The sequence below is a fragment of the Eucyclogobius newberryi genome, unplaced genomic scaffold (genome assembly GCF_026437365.1).
Source record: "Eucyclogobius newberryi isolate DKJ021-1_F unplaced genomic scaffold, fEucNew1.0.hap1 SCAF_2, whole genome shotgun sequence".
NCBI lineage: Eukaryota > Metazoa > Chordata > Actinopteri > Gobiiformes > Gobiidae > Eucyclogobius > Eucyclogobius newberryi.
The window spans coordinates 8,383,605-8,404,900 of NW_027315834.1; positions in this window are offsets into that span (position 1 = coordinate 8,383,605).

Genomic DNA, 21,296 nt, shown 5'->3' on the forward strand with positions numbered 1-21,296 from the left:
TTGAAAAAAAGAGCAAGAGCTATTCAAACCCTTTTTGCTGGGCAAGTAGGACCTGTAAATCTACACAATATAGAGTTTAAAGTTTGAGTCTATCACATTAGGTTTTGGATTTATAGCTGTTTTTGTGTCTATTGCGTCAAAAGCATTTTCAGATGATTTGTGCTTTCTGAAGAAACTACAAGAGATATCCAACCCATACTTTCTGTGCAAGAGGGGCTTGTACATCTGCACAACATGTCTTTTAAAGTTTGAACCTATCTTATTGCGTTTTTGAGTTATAGCAGTTTTTACTGTTTCAGTGCTCCAAAAGCCTTTTCAGCCCATGAACAGTTGTTTGTGAGTTTTGAAAAAAAGAGCAAGAGCTATTCAAACCCTTTTTGCAGGGCAAGTAGGACCTGTAAATCTACACAATAAATAGTTTAAAGTTTGAGTCTATCATATTAGGTTTCTGATTTATAGCTGTTTTTGTGTCTATTGCTTCAAAAGCATTTTCAGATAATTTGTGTGTTCTGAAGAAACTACAAAAGATATCTAACCCATACGTTCTGTGCAAGAGGGGCCTGTACATCTGCACAACATGTCTTTTAAAGTTTGAACCTATCTTATTGCGTTTTTGAGTTATAGCAGTTTTTACTGTTTTATTGCTACAAAAGCCTTTTCAGCCCATGAACAGTTGTTTGTGAGTTTTGAAAAAAAGAGCAAGAGCTATTCAAACCCTTTTTGCTGGGCAAGTAGGACCTGTAAATCTACACAATATAGAGTTTAAAGTTTGAGTCTATCACATTAGGTTTTGGATTTATAGCTGTTTTTGTGTCTATTGCTTCAAAAGCATTTTCAGATGATTTGTGCTTTCTGAAGAAACTACAAGAGATATCCAACCCATACTTTCTGTGCAAGAGGGGCTTGTACATCTGCACAACATGTCTTTTAAAGTTTGAACCTATCTTATTGCGTTTTTGAGTTATAGCAGTTTTTACTGTTTCAGTGCTCCAAAAGCCTTTTCAGCCCATGAACAGTTGTTTGTGAGTTTTGAAAAAAAGAGCAAGAGCTATTCAAACCCTTTTTGCAGGGCAAGTAGGACCTGTAAATCTACACAATAAATAGTTTAAAGTTTGAGTCTATCATATTAGGTTTCTGATTTATAGCTGTTTTTGTGTCTATTGCTTCAAAAGCATTTTCAGATAATTTGTGTGTTCTGAAGAAACTACAAAAGATATCTAACCCATACGTTCTGTGCAAGAGGGGCCTGTACATCTGCACAACATGTCTTTTAAAGTTTGAACCTATCTTATTGCGTTTTTGAGTTATAGCAGTTTTTACTGTTTTATTGCTCCAAAAGCCTTTTCAGCCCATGAACAGTTGTTTGTGAGTTTTGAAAAAAAGAGCAAGAGCTATTCAAAGCCTTTTTGCTGGGCAAGTAGGACCTGTAAATCTACAAAATATAGAGTTTAAAGTTTGAGTCTATCATATTAGGTTTCTGATTTATAGCTGTTTTTGTGTCTATTGCTTCAAAAGCATTTTCAGATAATTTGTGTGTTCTGAAGAAACTACAAAAGATATCTAACCCATACGTTCTGTGCAAGAGGGGCCTGTACATCTGCACAACATGTCTTTTAAAGTTTGAACCTATCTTATTGCGTTTTTGAGTTATAGCAGTTTTTACTGTTTTATTGCTACAAAAGCCTTTTCAGCCCATGAACAGTTGTTTGTGAGTTTTGAAAAAAAGAGCAAGAGCTATTCAAACCCTTTTTGCTGGGCAAGTAGGACCTGTAAATCTACACAATATAGAGTTTAAAGTTTGAGTCTATCACATTAGGTTTTGGATTTATAGCTGTTTTTGTGTCTATTGCGTCAAAAGCATTTTCAGATGATTTGTGCTTTCTGAAGAAACTACAAGAGATATCCAACCCATACTTTCTGTGCAAGAGGGGCTTGTACATCTGCACAACATGTCTTTTAAAGTTTGAACCTATCTTATTGCGTTTTTGAGTTATAGCAGTTTTTACTGTTTCAGTGCTCCAAAAGCCTTTTCAGCCCATGAACAGTTGTTTGTGAGTTTTGAAAAAAAGAGCAAGAGCTATTCAAACCCTTTTTGCAGGGCAAGTAGGACCTGTAAATCTACACAATAAATAGTTTAAAGTTTGAGTCTATCATATTAGGTTTCTGATTTATAGCTGTTTTTGTGTCTATTGCTTCAAAAGCATTTTCAGATAATTTGTGTGTTCTGAAGAAACTACAAAAGATATCTAACCCATACGTTCTGTGCAAGAGGGGCCTGTACATCTGCACAACATGTCTTTTAAAGTTTGAACCTATCTTATTGCGTTTTTGAGTTATAGCAGTTTTTACTGTTTTATTGCTCCAAAAGCCTTTTCAGCCCATGAACAGTTGTTTGTGAGTTTTGAAAAAAAGAGCAAGAGCTATTCAAAGCCTTTTTGCTGGGCAAGTAGGACCTGTAAATCTACAAAATATAGAGTTTAAAGTTTGAGTCTATCATATTAGGTTTCTGATTTATAGCTGTTTTTGTGTCTATTGCTTCAAAAGCATTTTCAGATAATTTGTGTGTTCTGAAGAAACTACAAAAGACATCTAACCCATACGTTCTGTGCAAGAGGGGCCTGTACATCTGCACAACATGTCTTTTAAAGTTTGAACCTATCTTATTGCGTTTTTGAGTTATAGCAGTTTTTACTGTTTTATTGCTCCAAAAGCCTTTTCAGCCCATGAACAGTTGTTTGTGAGTTTTGAAAAAAAGAGCAAGAGCTATTCAAACCCTTTTTGCTGGGCAAGTAGGACCTGTAAATCTACACAATATAGAGTTTAAAGTTTGAGTCTATCACATTAGGTTTTGGATTTATAGCTGTTTTTGTGTCTATTGCGTCAAAAGCATTTTCAGATGATTTGTGCTTTCTGAAGAAACTACAAGAGATATCCAACCCATACTTTCTGTGCAAGAGGGGCTTGTACATCTGCACAACATGTCTTTTAAAGTTTGAACCTATCTTATTGCGTTTTTGAGTTATAGCAGTTTTTACTGTTTTATTGCTCCAAAAGCCTTTTCAGCCCATGAACAGTTGTTTGTGAGTTTTGAAAAAAAGAGAAAGAGCTAATCAAAGCCTTTTTGCAGGGCAAGTAGGACCTGTAAATCTACACAATATAGAGTTTAAAGTTTGAGTCTATCATTTTAGGTTTTGGATTTATAGCTGTTTTTGTGTCTATTGCTTCAAAAGCATTTTCAGATGATTTGTGTTTTCTGAAGAAACTACAAGAGATATCTAACCCATACGTTCTGTGCAAGAGGGGCCTGTACATCTGCACAACATGTCTTTTAAAGTTCGAACCTATCTTATTGCGTTTTTGAGTTTTAGCAGTTTTTACTGTTTTATTGCTCCAAAAGCCTTTTCAGCCCATGAACAGTTGTTTGTGAGTTTTGAAAAAAAGAGCAAGAGCTATTCAAACCCTTTTTGCTGGACAAGTAGGACCTGTAAATCTACACAATATAGAGTTTAAAGTTTGAGTCTATCATATTAGGTTTTGGATTTATAGCTGTTTTTGTGTCTATTGCTTCAAAAGCATTTTCAGATGATTTGTGTTTTCTGAAGAAACTACAAGAGATATCTAACCCATACGTTCTGTGCAAGAGGGGCTTGTACATCTGCACAACATGTCTTTTAAAGTTTGAACCTATCTTATTGCGTTTTTGAGTTATAGCAGTTTTTACTGTTTTAGTGCTCCAAAAGCATTTTCAGCCCATGAACAGTTGTTTGTGAGTTTTGAAAAAAAGAGTAAGAGCTATTCAAACCCTTTTTGCTGGGCAAGTAGGACCTGTAAATTTACACAGTAAATAGTTTAAAGTTTGAGTCTATCATATTAGGTTTTGGATTTATAGCTGTTTTTGTGTCTATTGCTTCAAAAGCATTTTCAGATGATTTGTGTTTTCTGAAGAAACTACAAGAGATATCTAACCCATACTTTCTGTGCAAGAGGGGCCTGTACATCTGCACAACATGTCTTTTAAAGTTTGAACCTATCTTATTGCGTTTTTGAGTTATAGCAGTTTTTACTGTTTTATTGCTCCAAAAGCCTTTTCAGCCCATGAACAGTTGTTTGTGAGTTTTGAAAAAAAGAGCAAGAGCTATTCAAACCCTTTTTGCTGGGCAAGTAGGACCTGTAAATCTACACAATATAGAGTTTAAAGTTTGAGTCTATCACATTAGGTTTTGGATTTATAGCTGTTTTTGTGTCTATTGCGTCAAAAGCATTTTCAGATAATTTGTGTGTTCTGAAGAAACTACAAGAGATATCTAACCCATACTTTCTGTGCAAGAGGGGCCTGTACATCTGCACAACATGTCTTTTAAAGTTTGAACCTATCTTATTGCGTTTTTGAGTTATAGCAGTTTTTACTGTTTTATTGCTCCAAAAGCCTTTTCAGCCCATGAACAGTTGTTTGTGAGTTTTGAAAAAAAGAGCAAGAGCTATTCAAACCCTTTTTGCTGGGCAAGTAGGACCTGTAAATCTACACAATATAGAGTTTAAAGTTTGAGTCTATCACATTAGGTTTTGGATTTATAGCTGTTTTTGTGTCTATTGCGTCAAAAGCATTTTCAGATGATTTGTGTTTTCTGAAGAAACTACAAGAGATATCCAACCCATACTTTCTGTGCAAGAGGGGCTTGTACATCTGCACAACATGTCTTTTAAAGTTTGAACCTATCTTATTGCGTTTTTGAGTTATAGCAGTTTTTACTGTTTTATTGCTCCAAAAGCCTTTTCAGCCCATGAACAGTTGTTTGTGAGTTTTGAAAAAAAGAGAAAGAGCTATTCAAAGCCTTTTTGCAGGGCAAGTAGGACCTGTAAATCTACACAATATAGAGTTTAAAGTTTGAGTCTATCATATTAGGTTTTGGATTTATAGCTGTTTTTGTGTCTATTGCTTCAAAAGCATTTTCAGATGATTTGTGTTTTCTGAAGAAACTACAAGAGATATCTAACCCATACTTTCTGTGCAAGAGGGGCCTGTACATCTGCACAACATGTCTTTTAAAGTTTGAACCTATCTTATTGCGTTTTTGAGTTTTAGCAGTTTTTACTGTTTTATTGCTCCAAAAGCCTTTTCAGCCCATGAAAAGTTGTTTGTGAGTTTTGAAAAAAAGAGCAAGAGCTATTCAAACCCTTTTTGCTGGGCAAGTAGGACCTGTAAATCTACACAATATAGAGTTTAAAGTTTGAGTCTATCATATTAGGTTTTGGATTTATAGCTGTTTTTGTGTCTATTGCTTCAAAAGCATTTTCAGATGATTTGTGTTTTCTGAAGAAACTACAAGAGATATCTAACCCATACTTTCTGTGCAAGAGGGGCTTGTACATCTGCACAACATGTCTTTTAAAGTTTGAACCTATCTTATTGCGTTTTTGAGTTATAGCAGTTTTTACTGTTTCAGTGCTCCAAAAGCATTTTTTAGCCCATGAACAGTTGTTTGTGAGTTTTGAAAAAAAGAGTAAGAGCTATTCAAACCCTTTTTGCTGGGCAAGTAGGACCTGTAAATCTACACAGTAAATAGTTTAAAGTTTGAGTCTATCGTATTAGGTTTTGGATTTATAGCTGTTTTTGTGTATATTGCTTCAAAAGCATTTTCAGATGATTTGTGTTTTCTGAAGAAACTACAAGAGATATCTAACCCATACTTTCTGTGCAAGAGGGGCCTGTACATCTGCACAACATGTCTTTTAAAGTTTGAACCTATCTTATTGCGTTTTTGAGTTATAGCAGTTTTTACTGTTTTAGTGCTCCAAAAGCATTTTCAGCCCATGAACAGTTGTTTGTGAGTTTTGAAAAAAAGAGTAAGAGCTATTCAAACCCTTTTTGCTGGGCAAGTAGGACCTGTAAATTTACACAGTAAATAGTTTAAAGTTTGAGTCTATCATATTAGGTTTTGGATTTATAGCTGTTTTTGTGTCTATTGCTTCAAAAGCATTTTCAGATGATTTGTGTTTTCTGAAGAAACTACAAGAGATATCTAACCCATACTTTCTGTGCAAGAGGGGCCTGTACATCTGCACAACATGTCTTTTAAAGTTTGAACCTATCTTATTGCGTTTTTGAGTTATAGCAGTTTTTACTGTTTTATTGCTCCAAAAGCCTTTTCAGCCCATGAACAGTTGTTTGTGAGTTTTGAAAAAAAGAGCAAGAGCTATTCAAACCCTTTTTGCTGGGCAAGTAGGACCTGTAAATCTACACAATATAGAGTTTAAAGTTTGAGTCTATCACATTAGGTTTTGGATTTATAGCTGTTTTTGTGTCTATTGCGTCAAAAGCATTTTCAGATAATTTGTGTGTTCTGAAGAAACTACAAGAGATATCTAACCCATACTTTCTGTGCAAGAGGGGCCTGTACATCTGCACAACATATCTTTTAAAGTTTGAACCTATCTTATTGCGTTTTTGAGTTATAGCAGTTTTTACTGTTTTATTGCTCCAAAAGCCTTTTCAGCCCATGAACAGTTGTTTGTGAGTTTTGAAAAAAAGAGCAAGAGCTATTCAAACCCTTTTTGCTGGGCAAGTAGGACCTGTAAATCTACACAATATAGAGTTTAAAGTTTGAGTCTATCACATTAGGTTTTGGATTTATAGCTGTTTTTGTGTCTATTGCGTCAAAAGCATTTTCAGATGATTTGTGTTTTCTGAAGAAACTACAAGAGATATCCAACCCATACTTTCTGTGCAAGAGGGGCTTGTACATCTGCACAACATGTCTTTTAAAGTTTGAACCTATCTTATTGCGTTTTTGAGTTATAGCAGTTTTTACTGTTTTATTGCTCCAAAAGCCTTTTCAGCCCATGAACAGTTGTTTGTGAGTTTTGAAAAAAAGAGAAAGAGCTATTCAAAGCCTTTTTGCAGGGCAAGTAGGACCTGTAAATCTACACAATATAGAGTTTAAAGTTTGAGTCTATCATATTAGGTTTTGGATTTATAGCTGTTTTTGTGTCTATTGCTTCAAAAGCATTTTCAGATGATTTGTGTTTTCTGAAGAAACTACAAGAGATATCTAACCCATACTTTCTGTGCAAGAGGGGCCTGTACATCTGCACAACATGTCTTTTAAAGTTTGAACCTATCTTTTGCGTTTTTGAGTTTTAGCAGTTTTTACTGTTTTATTGCTCCAAAAGCCTTTTCAGCCCATGAAAAGTTGTTTGTGAGTTTTGAAAAAAAGAGCAAGAGCTATTCAAACCCTTTTTGCTGGGCAAGTAGGACCTGTAAATCTACACAATATAGAGTTTAAAGTTTGAGTCTATCATATTAGGTTTTGGATTTATAGCTGTTTTTGTGTCTATTGCTTCAAAAGCATTTTCAGATGATTTGTGTTTTCTGAAGAAACTACAAGAGATATCTAACCCATACTTTCTGTGCAAGAGGGGCTTGTACATCTGCACAACATGTCTTTTAAAGTTTGAACCTATCTTATTGCGTTTTTGAGTTATAGCAGTTTTTACTGTTTCAGTGCTCCAAAAGCATTTTTTAGCCCATGAACAGTTGTTTGTGAGTTTTGAAAAAAAGAGCAAGAGCTATTCAAAGCCTTTTTGCTGGGCAAGTAGGACCTGTAAATCTACACAATATAGAGTTTAAAGTTTGAGTCTATCACATTAGGTTTTGGATTTATAGCTGTTTTTGTGTCTATTGCGTCAAAAGCATTTTCAGATGATTTGTGTGTTCTGAAGAAACTACAAGAGATATCTAACCCATACTTTCTGTGCAAGAGGGGCCTGTACATCTGCACAACATGTCTTTTAAAGTTTGAACCTATCTTATTGCGTTTTTGAGTTATAGCAGTTTTTACTGTTTTATTGCTACAAAAGCCTTTTCAGCCCATGAACAGTTGTTTGTGAGTTTTGAAAAAAAGAGCAAGAGCTATTCAAACCCTTTTTGCTGGGCAAGTAGGACCTGTAAATCTACACAATATAGATTTTAAAGTTTGAGTCTATCACATTCGGTTTTGGATTTATAGCTGTTTTTGTGTCTATTGCGTCAAAAGCATTTTCAGATGATTTGTGCTTTCTGAAGAAACTACAAGAGATATCCAACCCATACTTTCTGTGCAAGAGGGGCTTGTACATCTGCACAACATGTCTTTTAAAGTTTGAACCTATCTTATTGCGTTTTTGAGTTATAGCAGTTTTTACTGTTTCAGTGCTCCAAAAGCCTTTTCAGCCCATGAACAGTTGTTTGTGAGTTTTGAAAAAAAGAGCAAGAGCTATTCAAACCCTTTTTGCAGGGCAAGTAGGACCTGTAAATCTACACAATAAATAGTTTAAAGTTTGAGTCTATCATATTAGGTTTCTGATTTATAGCTGTTTTTGTGTCTATTGCTTCAAAAGCATTTTCAGATAATTTGTGTGTTCTGAAGAAACTACAAAAGATATCTAACCCATACGTTCTGTACAAGAGGGGCCTGTACATCTGCACAACATGTCTTTTAAAGTTTGAACCTATCTTATTGCGTTTTTGAGTTATAGCAGTTTTTACTGTTTTATTGCTACAAAAGCCTTTTCAGCCCATGAACAGTTGTTTGTGAGTTTTGAAAAAAAGAGCAAGAGCTATTCAAACCCTTTTTGCTGGGCAAGTAGGACCTGTAAATCTACACAATATAGAGTTTAAAGTTTGAGTCTATCACATTAGGTTTTGGATTTATAGCTGTTTTTGTGTCTATTGCGTCAAAAGCATTTTCAGATGATTTGTGCTTTCTGAAGAAACTACAAGAGATATCCAACCCATACTTTCTGTGCAAGAGGGGCTTGTACATCTGCACAACATGTCTTTTAAAGTTTGAACCTATCTTATTGCGTTTTTGAGTTATAGCAGTTTTTACTGTTTCAGTGCTCCAAAAGCCTTTTCAGCCCATGAACAGTTGTTTGTGAGTTTTGAAAAAAAGAGCAAGAGCTATTCAAACCCTTTTTGCAGGGCAAGTAGGACCTGTAAATCTACACAATAAATAGTTTAAAGTTTGAGTCTATCATATTAGGTTTCTGATTTATAGCTGTTTTTGTGTCTATTGCTTCAAAAGCATTTTCAGATAATTTGTGTGTTCTGAAGAAACTACAAAAGATATCTAACCCATACGTTCTGTACAAGAGGGGCCTGTACATCTGCACAACATGTCTTTTAAAGCTTGAACCTATCTTATTGCGTTTTTGAGTTATAGCAGTTTTTACTGTTTTATTGCTACAAAAGCCTTTTCAGCCCATGAACAGTTGTTTGTGAGTTTTGAAAAAAAGAGCAAGAGCTATTCAAACCCTTTTTGCTGGGCAAGTAGGACCTGTAAATCTACACAATATAGAGTTTAAAGTTTGAGTCTATCACATTAGGTTTTGGATTTATAGCTGTTTTTGTGTCTATTGCGTCAAAAGCATTTTCAGATGATTTGTGCTTTCTGAAGAAACTACAAGAGATATCCAACCCATACTTTCTGTGCAAGAGGGGCTTGTACATCTGCACAACATGTCTTTTAAAGTTTGAACCTATCTTATTGCGTTTTTGAGTTATAGCAGTTTTTACTGTTTCAGTGCTCCAAAAGCCTTTTCAGCCCATGAACAGTTGTTTGTGAGTTTTGAAAAAAAGAGCAAGAGCTATTCAAACCCTTTTTGCAGGGCAAGTAGGACCTGTAAATCTACACAATAAATAGTTTAAAGTTTGAGTCTATCATATTAGGTTTCTGATTTATAGCTGTTTTTGTGTCTATTGCTTCAAAAGCATTTTCAGATAATTTGTGTGTTCTGAAGAAACTACAAAAGATATCTAACCCATACGTTCTGTGCAAGAGGGGCCTGTACATCTGCACAACATGTCTTTTAAAGTTTGAACCTATCTTATTGCGTTTTTGAGTTATAGCAGTTTTTACTGTTTTATTGCTCCAAAAGCCTTTTCAGCCCATGAACAGTTGTTTGTGAGTTTTGAAAAAAAGAGCAAGAGCTATTCAAAGCCTTTTTGCTGGGCAAGTAGGACCTGTAAATCTACAAAATATAGAGTTTAAAGTTTGAGTCTATCATATTAGGTTTCTGATTTATAGCTGTTTTTGTGTCTATTGCTTCAAAAGCATTTTCAGATAATTTGTGTGTTCTGAAGAAACTACAAAAGATATCTAACCCATACGTTCTGTGCAAGAGGGGCCTGTACATCTGCACAACATGTCTTTTAAAGTTTGAACCTATCTTATTGCGTTTTTGAGTTATAGCAGTTTTTACTGTTTTATTGCTACAAAAGCCTTTTCAGCCCATGAACAGTTGTTTGTGAGTTTTGAAAAAAAGAGCAAGAGCTATTCAAAGCCTTTTTGCTGGGCAAGTAGGACCTGTAAATCTACACAATATAGAGTTTAAAGTTTGAGTCTATCACATTAGGTTTTGGATTTATAGCTGTTTTTGTGTCTATTGCGTCAAAAGCATTTTCAGATGATTTGTGTGTTCTGAAGAAACTACAAGAGATATCTAACCCATACTTTCTGTGCAAGAGGGGCCTGTACATCTGCACAACATGTCTTTTAAAGTTTGAACCTATCTTATTGCGTTTTTGAGTTATAGCAGTTTTTACTGTTTTATTGCTACAAAAGCCTTTTCAGCCCATGAACAGTTGTTTGTGAGTTTTGAAAAAAAGAGCAAGAGCTATTCAAACCCTTTTTGCTGGGCAAGTAGGACCTGTAAATCTACACAATATAGAGTTTAAAGTTTGAGTCTATCACATTAGGTTTTGGATTTATAGCTGTTTTTGTGTCTATTGCGTCAAAAGCATTTTCAGATGATTTGTGCTTTCTGAAGAAACTACAAGAGATATCCAACCCATACTTTCTGTGCAAGAGGGGCTTGTACATCTGCACAACATGTCTTTTAAAGTTTGAACCTATCTTATTGCGTTTTTGAGTTATAGCAGTTTTTACTGTTTCAGTGCTCCAAAAGCCTTTTCAGCCCATGAACAGTTGTTTGTGAGTTTTGAAAAAAAGAGCAAGAGCTATTCAAACCCTTTTTGCAGGGCAAGTAGGACCTGTAAATCTACACAATAAATAGTTTAAAGTTTGAGTCTATCATATTAGGTTTCTGATTTATAGCTGTTTTTGTGTCTATTGCTTCAAAAGCATTTTCAGATAATTTGTGTGTTCTGAAGAAACTACAAAAGATATCTAACCCATACGTTCTGTACAAGAGGGGCCTGTACATCTGCACAACATGTCTTTTAAAGCTTGAACCTATCTTATTGCGTTTTTGAGTTATAGCAGTTTTTACTGTTTTATTGCTACAAAAGCCTTTTCAGCCCATGAACAGTTGTTTGTGAGTTTTGAAAAAAAGAGCAAGAGCTATTCAAACCCTTTTTGCTGGGCAAGTAGGACCTGTAAATCTACACAATATAGAGTTTAAAGTTTGAGTCTATCACATTAGGTTTTGGATTTATAGCTGTTTTTGTGTCTATTGCGTCAAAAGCATTTTCAGATGATTTGTGCTTTCTGAAGAAACTACAAGAGATATCCAACCCATACTTTCTGTGCAAGAGGGGCTTGTACATCTGCACAACATGTCTTTTAAAGTTTGAACCTATCTTATTGCGTTTTTGAGTTATAGCAGTTTTTACTGTTTCAGTGCTCCAAAAGCCTTTTCAGCCCATGAACAGTTGTTTGTGAGTTTTGAAAAAAAGAGCAAGAGCTATTCAAACCCTTTTTGCAGGGCAAGTAGGACCTGTAAATCTACACAATAAATAGTTTAAAGTTTGAGTCTATCATATTAGGTTTCTGATTTATAGCTGTTTTTGTGTCTATTGCTTCAAAAGCATTTTCAGATAATTTGTGTGTTCTGAAGAAACTACAAAAGATATCTAACCCATACGTTCTGTGCAAGAGGGGCCTGTACATCTGCACAACATGTCTTTTAAAGTTTGAACCTATCTTATTGCGTTTTTGAGTTATAGCAGTTTTTACTGTTTTATTGCTCCAAAAGCCTTTTCAGCCCATGAACAGTTGTTTGTGAGTTTTGAAAAAAAGAGCAAGAGCTATTCAAAGCCTTTTTGCTGGGCAAGTAGGACCTGTAAATCTACAAAATATAGAGTTTAAAGTTTGAGTCTATCATATTAGGTTTCTGATTTATAGCTGTTTTTGTGTCTATTGCTTCAAAAGCATTTTCAGATAATTTGTGTGTTCTGAAGAAACTACAAAAGATATCTAACCCATACGTTCTGTGCAAGAGGGGCCTGTACATCTGCACAACATGTCTTTTAAAGTTTGAACCTATCTTATTGCGTTTTTGAGTTATAGCAGTTTTTACTGTTTTATTGCTACAAAAGCCTTTTCAGCCCATGAACAGTTGTTTGTGAGTTTTGAAAAAAAGAGCAAGAGCTATTCAAACCCTTTTTGCTGGGCAAGTAGGACCTGTAAATCTACACAATATAGAGTTTAAAGTTTGAGTCTATCACATTAGGTTTTGGATTTATAGCTGTTTTTGTGTCTATTGCGTCAAAAGCATTTTCAGATGATTTGTGCTTTCTGAAGAAACTACAAGAGATATCCAACCCATACTTTCTGTGCAAGAGGGGCTTGTACATCTGCACAACATGTCTTTTAAAGTTTGAACCTATCTTATTGCGTTTTTGAGTTATAGCAGTTTTTACTGTTTCAGTGCTCCAAAAGCCTTTTCAGCCCATGAACAGTTGTTTGTGAGTTTTGAAAAAAAGAGCAAGAGCTATTCAAACCCTTTTTGCAGGGCAAGTAGGACCTGTAAATCTACACAATAAATAGTTTAAAGTTTGAGTCTATCATATTAGGTTTCTGATTTATAGCTGTTTTTGTGTCTATTGCTTCAAAAGCATTTTCAGATAATTTGTGTGTTCTGAAGAAACTACAAAAGATATCTAACCCATACGTTCTGTGCAAGAGGGGCCTGTACATCTGCACAACATGTCTTTTAAAGTTTGAACCTATCTTATTGCGTTTTTGAGTTATAGCAGTTTTTACTGTTTTATTGCTCCAAAAGCCTTTTCAGCCCATGAACAGTTGTTTGTGAGTTTTGAAAAAAAGAGCAAGAGCTATTCAAAGCCTTTTTGCTGGGCAAGTAGGACCTGTAAATCTACAAAATATAGAGTTTAAAGTTTGAGTCTATCATATTAGGTTTCTGATTTATAGCTGTTTTTGTGTCTATTGCTTCAAAAGCATTTTCAGATAATTTGTGTGTTCTGAAGAAACTACAAAAGATATCTAACCCATACGTTCTGTGCAAGAGGGGCCTGTACATCTGCACAACATGTCTTTTAAAGTTTGAACCTATCTTATTGCGTTTTTGAGTTATAGCAGTTTTTACTGTTTTATTGCTACAAAAGCCTTTTCAGCCCATGAACAGTTGTTTGTGAGTTTTGAAAAAAAGAGCAAGAGCTATTCAAACCCTTTTTGCTGGGCAAGTAGGACCTGTAAATCTACACAATATAGAGTTTAAAGTTTGAGTCTATCACATTAGGTTTTGGATTTATAGCTGTTTTTGTGTCTATTGCGTCAAAAGCATTTTCAGATGATTTGTGCTTTCTGAAGAAACTACAAGAGATATCCAACCCATACTTTCTGTGCAAGAGGGGCTTGTACATTCGCACAACATGTCTTTTAAAGTTTGAACCTATCTTATTGCGTTTTTGAGTTATAGCAGTTTTTACTGTTTCAGTGCTCCAAAAGCCTTTTCAGCCCATGAACAGTTGTTTGTGAGTTTTGAAAAAAAGAGCAAGAGCTATTCAAACCCTTTTTGCAGGGCAAGTAGGACCTGTAAATCTACACAATAAATAGTTTAAAGTTTGAGTCTATCATATTAGGTTTCTGATTTATAGCTGTTTTTGTGTCTATTGCTTCAAAAGCATTTTCAGATAATTTGTGTGTTCTGAAGAAACTACAAAAGATATCTAACCCATACGTTCTGTGCAAGAGGGGCCTGTACATCTGCACAACATGTCTTTTAAAGTTTGAACCTATCTTATTGCGTTTTTGAGTTATAGCAGTTTTTACTGTTTTATTGCTCCAAAAGCCTTTTCAGCCCATGAACAGTTGTTTGTGAGTTTTGAAAAAAAGAGCAAGAGCTATTCAAAGCCTTTTTGCTGGGCAAGTAGGACCTGTAAATCTACAAAATATAGAGTTTAAAGTTTGAGTCTATCATATTAGGTTTTGGATTTATAGCTGTTTTTGTGTCTATTGCTTCAAAAGCATTTTCAGATGATTTGTGTTTTCTGAAGAAACTACAAGAGATATCTAACCCATACGTTCTGTGCAAGAGGGGCCTGTACATCTGCACAACATGTCTTTTAAAGTTTGAACCTATCTTATTGCGTTTTTGAGTTATAGCAGTTTTTACTGTTTTATTGCTCCAAAAGCCTTTTCAGCCCATGAACAGTTGTTTGTGAGTTTTGAAAAAAAGAGCAAGAGCTATTCAAAGCCTTTTTGCTGGGCAAGTAGGACCTGTAAATCTACAAAATATAGAGTTTAAAGTTTGAGTCTATCATATTAGGTTTTGGATTTATAGCTGTTTTTGTGTCTATTGCTTCAAAAGCATTTTCAGATGATTTGTGTTTTCTGAAGAAACTACAAGAGATATCTAACCCATACTTTCTGTGCAAGAGGGGCCTGTACATCTGCACAACATGTCTTTTAAAGTTTGAACCTATCTTATTGCGTTTTTGAGTTATAGCAGTTTTTACTGTTTTATTGCTCCAAAAGCCTTTTCAGCCCATGAACAGTTGTTTGTGAGTTTTGAAAAAAAGAGCAAGAGCTATTCAAAGCCTTTTTGCTGGGCAAGTAGGACCTGTAAATCTACAAAATATAGAGTTTAAAGTTTGAGTCTATCATATTAGGTTTTGGATTTATAGCTGTTTTTGTGTCTATTGCTTCAAAAGCATTTTCAGATGATTTGTGTTTTCTGAAGAAACTACAAGAGATATCTAACCCATACGTTCTGTGCAAGAGGGGCCTGTACATCTGCACAACATGTCTTTTAAAGTTTGAACCTATCTTATTGCGTTTTTGAGTTATAGCAGTTTTTACTGTTTTATTGCTCCATAAGCCTTTTCAGCCCATGAACAGTTATTTGTGAGTTTTGAAAAAAAGAGCAAGAGCTATTCAAAGCCTTTTTGCTGGGCAAGTAGGACCTGTAAATCTACAAAATATAGAGTTTAAAGTTTGAGTCTATCACATTAGGTTTTGGATTTATAGCTGTTTTTGTGTCTATTGCTTCAAAAGCATTTTCAGATGATTTGTGTTTTCTGAAGAAACTACAAGAGATATCTAACCCATACTTTCTGTGCAAGAGGGGCCTGTACATCTGCACAACATGTCTTTTAAAGTTTGAACCTATCTTATTGCGTTTTTGAGTTATAGCAGTTTTTACTGTTTTATTGCTCCAAAAGCCTTTTCAGCCCATGAACAGTTGTTTGTGAGTTTTGAAAAAAAGAGCAAGAGCTATTCAAACCCTTTTTGCTGGGCAAGTAGGACCTGTAAATCTACACAATATAGAGTTTAAAGTTTGAGTCTATCACATTAGGTTTTGGATTTATAGCTGTTTTTGTGTCTATTGCTTCAAAAGCATTTTCAGATAATTTGTGTGTTCTGAAGAAACTACAAGAGATATCTAACCCATACTTTCTGTGCAAGAGGGGCCTGTACATCTGCACAACATGTCTTTTAAAGTTTGAACCTATCTTATTGCGTTTTTGAGTTATAGCAGTTTTTACTGTTTTATTGCTCCAAAAGCCTTTTCAGCCCATGAACAGTTGTTTGTGAGTTTTGAAAAAAAGAGCAAGAGCTATTCAAACCCTTTTTGCTGGGCAAGTAGGACCTGTAAATCTACAAAATATAGAGTTTAAAGTTTGAGTCTATCATATTAGGTTTTGGATTTATAGCTGTTTTTGTGTCTATTGCTTCAAAAGCATTTTCAGATGATTTGTGTTTTCTGAAGAAACTACAAGAGATATCTAACCCATACTTTCTGTGCAAGAGGGGCCTGTACATCTGCACAATATGTCTTTTAAATTTTGAACCTATCTTATTGCGTTTTTGAGTTATAGCAGTTTTTACTGTTTTATTGCTCCAAAAGCCTTTTCAGCCCATGAACAGTTGTTTGTGAGTTTTGAAAAAAAGAGCAAGAGCTATTCAAACCCTTTTTGCTGGGCAAGTAGGACCTGTAAATCTACACAATATAGAGTTTAAAGTTTGAGTCTATCATATTATGTTTTGGATTTATAGCTGTTTTTGTGTCTATTGCTTCAAAAGCATTTTAAGATGATTTGTGTTTTCTGAAGAAACTACAAGAGATATCTAACCCATACTTTCTGTGCAAGAGGGGCCTGTACATCTGCACAACATGTCTTTTAAAGTTTGAACCTATCTTATTGCGTTTTTGAGTTATAGCAGTTTTTACTGTTTTATTGCTCCAAAAGCCTTTTCAGCCCATGAACAGTTGTTTGTGAGTTTTGAAAAAAAGAGCAAGAGCTATTCAAACCCTTTTTGCTGGGCAAGTAGGACCTTTAAATCTACACAATATAGAGTTTAAAGTTTGAGTCTATCACATTAGGTTTTGGATTTATAGCTGTTTTTGTGTCTATTGCGTCAAAAGCATTTTCAGATAATTTGTGTGTTCTGAAGAAACTACAAGAGATATCTAACCCATACTTTCTGTGCAAGAGGGGCCTGTACATCTGCACAACATGTCTTTTAAAGTTTGAACCTATCTTATTGCGTTTTTGAGTTATAGCAGTTTTTACTGTTTTAGTGCTCCAAAAGCCTTTTCAGCCCATGAACAGTTGTTTGTGAGTTTTGAAAAAAAGAGCAAGAGCTATTCAAACCCTTTTTGCAGGGCAAGTAGGACCTGTAAATCTACACAATAAATAGTTTAAAGTTTGAGTCTATCATATTAGGTTTCTGATTTATAGCTGTTTTTGTGTCTATTGCTTCAAAAGCATTTTCAGATAATTTGTGTGTTCTGAAGAAACTACAAGAGATATCTAACCCATACGTTCTGTGCAAGAGGGGCCTGTACATCTGCACAACATGTCTTTTAAAGTTTGAACCTATCTTATTGCGTTTTTGAGTTATAGCAGTTTTTACTGTTTTATTGCTCCAAAAGCCTTTTCAGCCCATGAACAGTTGTTTGTGAGTTTTGAAAAAAAGAGCAAGAGCTATTCAAAGCCTTTTTGCTGGGCAAGTAGGACCTGTAAATCTACAAAATATAGAGTTTAAAGTTTGAGTCTATCATATTAGGTTTTGGATTTATAGCTGTTTTTGTGTCTATTGCTTCAAAAGCATTTTCAGATGATTTGTGTTTTCTGAAGAAACTACAAGAGATTTCTAACCCATACGTTCTGTGCAAGAGGGGCCTGTACATCTGCACAACATGTCTTTTAAAGTTTGAACCTATCTTATTGCGTTTTTGAGTTATAGCAGTTTTTACTGTTTTAATGCTCCAAAAGCCTTTTCAGCCCATGAACAGTTGTTTGTGAGTTTTGAAAAAAAGAGCAAGAGCTATTCAAACCCTTTTTGCTGGACAAGTAGGACCTGTAAATCTACACAATATAGAGTTTAAAGTTTGAGTCTATCATATTAGGTTTTGGATTTATAGCTGTTTTTGTGTCTATTGCTTCAAAAGCATTTTCAGATGATTTGTGTTTTCTGAAGAAACCACAAGAGATATCTAACCCATACGTTCTGTGCAAGAGGGGCCTGTACATCTGCACAACATGTCTTTTAAAGTTTGAACCTATCTTATTGCGTTTTTGAGTTATAGCAGTTTTTACTGTTTTATTGCTCCAAAAGCCTTTTCAGCCCATGAACAGTTGTTTGTGAGTTTTGAAAAAAAGAGCAAGAGCTATTCAAACCCTTTTTGCTGGGCAAGTAGGACCTGTAAATCTACACAATATAGAGTTTAAAGTTTGAGTCTATCATATTAGGTTTTGGATTTATAGCTGTTTTTGTGTCTATTGCTTCAAAAGCATTTTCAGATGATTTGTGTTTTCTAAAGAAACTACAAGAGATATCTAACCCATACTTTCTGTGCAAGAGGGGCCTGTACATCTGCACAACATGTCTTTTAAAGTTTGAACCTATCTTATTGCGTTTTTGAGTTATAGCAGTTTTTACTGTTTTATTGCTCCAAAAGCCTTTTCAGCCCATGAACAGTTGTTTGTGAGTTTTGAAAAAAAGAGCAAGAGCTATTCAAAGCCTTTTTGCTGGGCAAGTAGGACCTGTAAATCTACAAAATATAGAGTTTAAAGTTTGAGTCTATAATATTAGGTTTTGGATTTATAGCTGTTTTTGTGTCTATTGCTTCAAAAGCATTTTCAGATGATTTGTGTTTTCTGAAGAAACTACAAGAGATATCTAACCCATACTTTCTGTGCAAGAGGGGCCTGTACATCTGCACAACATGTCTTTTAAAGTTTGAACCTATCTTATTGCGTTTTTGAGTTATAGCAGTTTTTACTGTTTTATTGCTCCAAAAGCCTTTTCAGCCCATGAACAGTTGTTTGTGAGTTTTGAAAAAAAGAGCAAGAGCTATTCAAAGCCTTTTTGCTGGGCAAGTAGGACCTGTAAATCTACAAAATATAGAGTTTAAAGTTTGAGTCTATCATATTAGGTTTTGGATTTATAGCTGTTTTTGTGTCTATTGCTTCAAAAGCATTTTCAGATGATTTGTGTTTTCTGAAGAAACTACAAGAGATATCTAAACCATACTTTCTGTGCAAGAGGGGCCTGTACATCTGCACAACATGTCTTTTAAAGTTTTAACCTATCTTATTGCGTTTTTGAGTTATAGCAGTTTTTACTGTTTTATTGCTCCAAAAGCCTTTTCAGCCCATGAACAGTTGTTTGTGAGTTTTGAAAAAAAGAGCAAGAGCTATTCAAACCCTTTTTGCTGGGCAAGTAGGACCTGTAAATCTACACAATATAGAGTTTAAAGTTTGAGTCTATCATATTAGGTTTTGGATTTATAGCTGTTTTTGTGTCTATTGCTTCAAAAGCATTTTCAGATGATTTGTGTTTTCTGAAGAAACTACAAGAGATATCTAACCCATACTTTCTGTGCAAGAGGGGCCTGTAGATCTGCACAATATGTCTTTTAAAGTTTGAACCTATCTTATTGCGTTTTTGAGTTATAGCAGTGTTTACTGTTTTATTGCTCCAAAAGCCTTTTCAGCCCATGAACAGTTGTTTGTGAGTTTTGAAAAAAAGAGCAAGAGCTATTCAAACCCTTTTTGCTGGGCAAGTAGGACCTGTAAATCTACACAATATAGAGTTTAAAGTTTGAGTCTATCATATTATGTTTTGGATTTATAGCTGTTTTTGTGTCTATTGCTTCAAAAGCATTTTCAGATGATTTGTGTTTTCTGAAGAAACTACAAGAGATATCTAACCCATACTTTCTGTGCAAGAGGGGCCTGTACATATGCACAACATGTCTTTTAAAGTTTGAACCTATCTTATTGCGTTTTTGAGTTATAGCAGTTTTTACTGTTTTATTGCTTCAAAAGCCTTTTCAGCCCATGAACAGTTGTTTGTGAGTTTTGAAAAAAAGAGCAAGAGCTATTCAAACCCTTATTGCTGGGCAAGTAGGACCTGTAAATCTACACAATATAGAGTTTAAAGTTTGAGTCTATCATATTATGTTTTGGATTTATAGCTGTTTTTGTGTCTATTGCTTCAAAAGCATTTTCAGATGATTTGTGTTTTCTGAAGAAACTACAAGAGATATCTAACCCATACTTTCTGTGCAAGAGGGGCCTGTACATCTGCACAACATGTCTTTTAAAGTTTGAACCTATCTTATTGCGTTTTTGAGTTATAGCAGTTTTTACTGTTTTATTGCTCCAAAAGCCTTTTCAGCCCATGAACAGTTGTTTGTGAGTTTTGAAAAAAAGAGCAAGAGCTATTCAAACCCTTTTTGCTGGGCAATTAGGACCTGTAAATCTACACAATATAGAGTTCAAAGTTTGAGTCTATCATATTAGGTTTTGGATTTATAGCTGTTTTTGTGTCTATTGCTTCAAAAGCATTTTCAGATGATTTGTGTTTTCTGAAGAAACTACAAGAGATATCTAACCCATACGTTCTGTGCAAGAGGGGCCTGTACATCTGCACAACATGTCTTTTAAAGTTTGAACCTATCTTATTGCGTTTTTGAGTTTTAGCAGTTTTTACTGTTTTATTTCTCCAAAAGCCTTTTCAGCCCATGAAAAGTTGTTTGTGAGTTTTGAAAAAAAGAGCAAGAGCTATTCAAACCCTTTTTGCTGGACAAGTAGGACCTGTAAATCTACACAATATAGAGTTTAAAGTTTGAGTCTATCATATTAGGTTTTGGATTTATAGCTGTTTTTGTGTCTATTCCTTCAAAAGCATTTTCAGATGATTTGTGTTTTCTGAAGAAACTACAAGAGATATCTAACCCATACTTTCTGTGCAAGAGGGGCCTGTACATCTGCACAACATGTCTTTTAAAGTTTGAACCTATCTTATTGCGTTTTTGAGTTATAGCAGTTTTTACTGTTTTATTGCTCCAAAAGCCTTTTCAGCCCATGAACAGTTGTTTGTGAGTTTTGAAAAAAAGAGCAAGAGCTATTCAAACCCTTTTTGCTGGGCAATTAGGACCTGTAAATCTACACAATATAGAGTTCAAAGTTTGAGTCTATCATATTAGGTTTTGGATTTATAGCTGTTTTTGTGTCTATTGCTTCAAAAGCATTTTCAGATGATTTGTGTTTTCTGAAGAAACTACAAGAGATATCTAACCCATACTTTCTGTGCAAGAGGGGCCTGTACATCTGCACAACATGTCTTTTAAAGTTTGAACCTATCTTATTGCGTTTTTGAGTTATAGCAGTTTTTACTGTTTTATTGCTCCAAAAGCCTTTTCAGCCCATGAACAGTTGTTTGTGAGTTTTGAAAAAAAGAGCAAGAGCTATTCAAACCCTTTTTGCAGGGCAAGTAGGACCTGTAAATCTACACAATATAGAGTTTAAAGTTTGAGTCTATCATATTAGGTTTTGGATTTATAGCTTTTTTTGTGTCTATTGCTTCAAAAGCATTTTCAGATGATTTGTGTTTTCTGAAGAAACTACAAGAGATATCTAACCCATACTTTCTGTGCAAGAGGGGCTTGTACATCTGCACAACATGTCTTTTAAAGTTTGAACCTATCTTATTGCGTTTTTGAGTTATAGCAGTTTATACTGTTTTAGTGCTCCAAAAGCATTTTCAGCCCATGAACAGTTGTTTGTGAGTTTTGAAAAAAAGAGCAAGAGCTATTCAAAC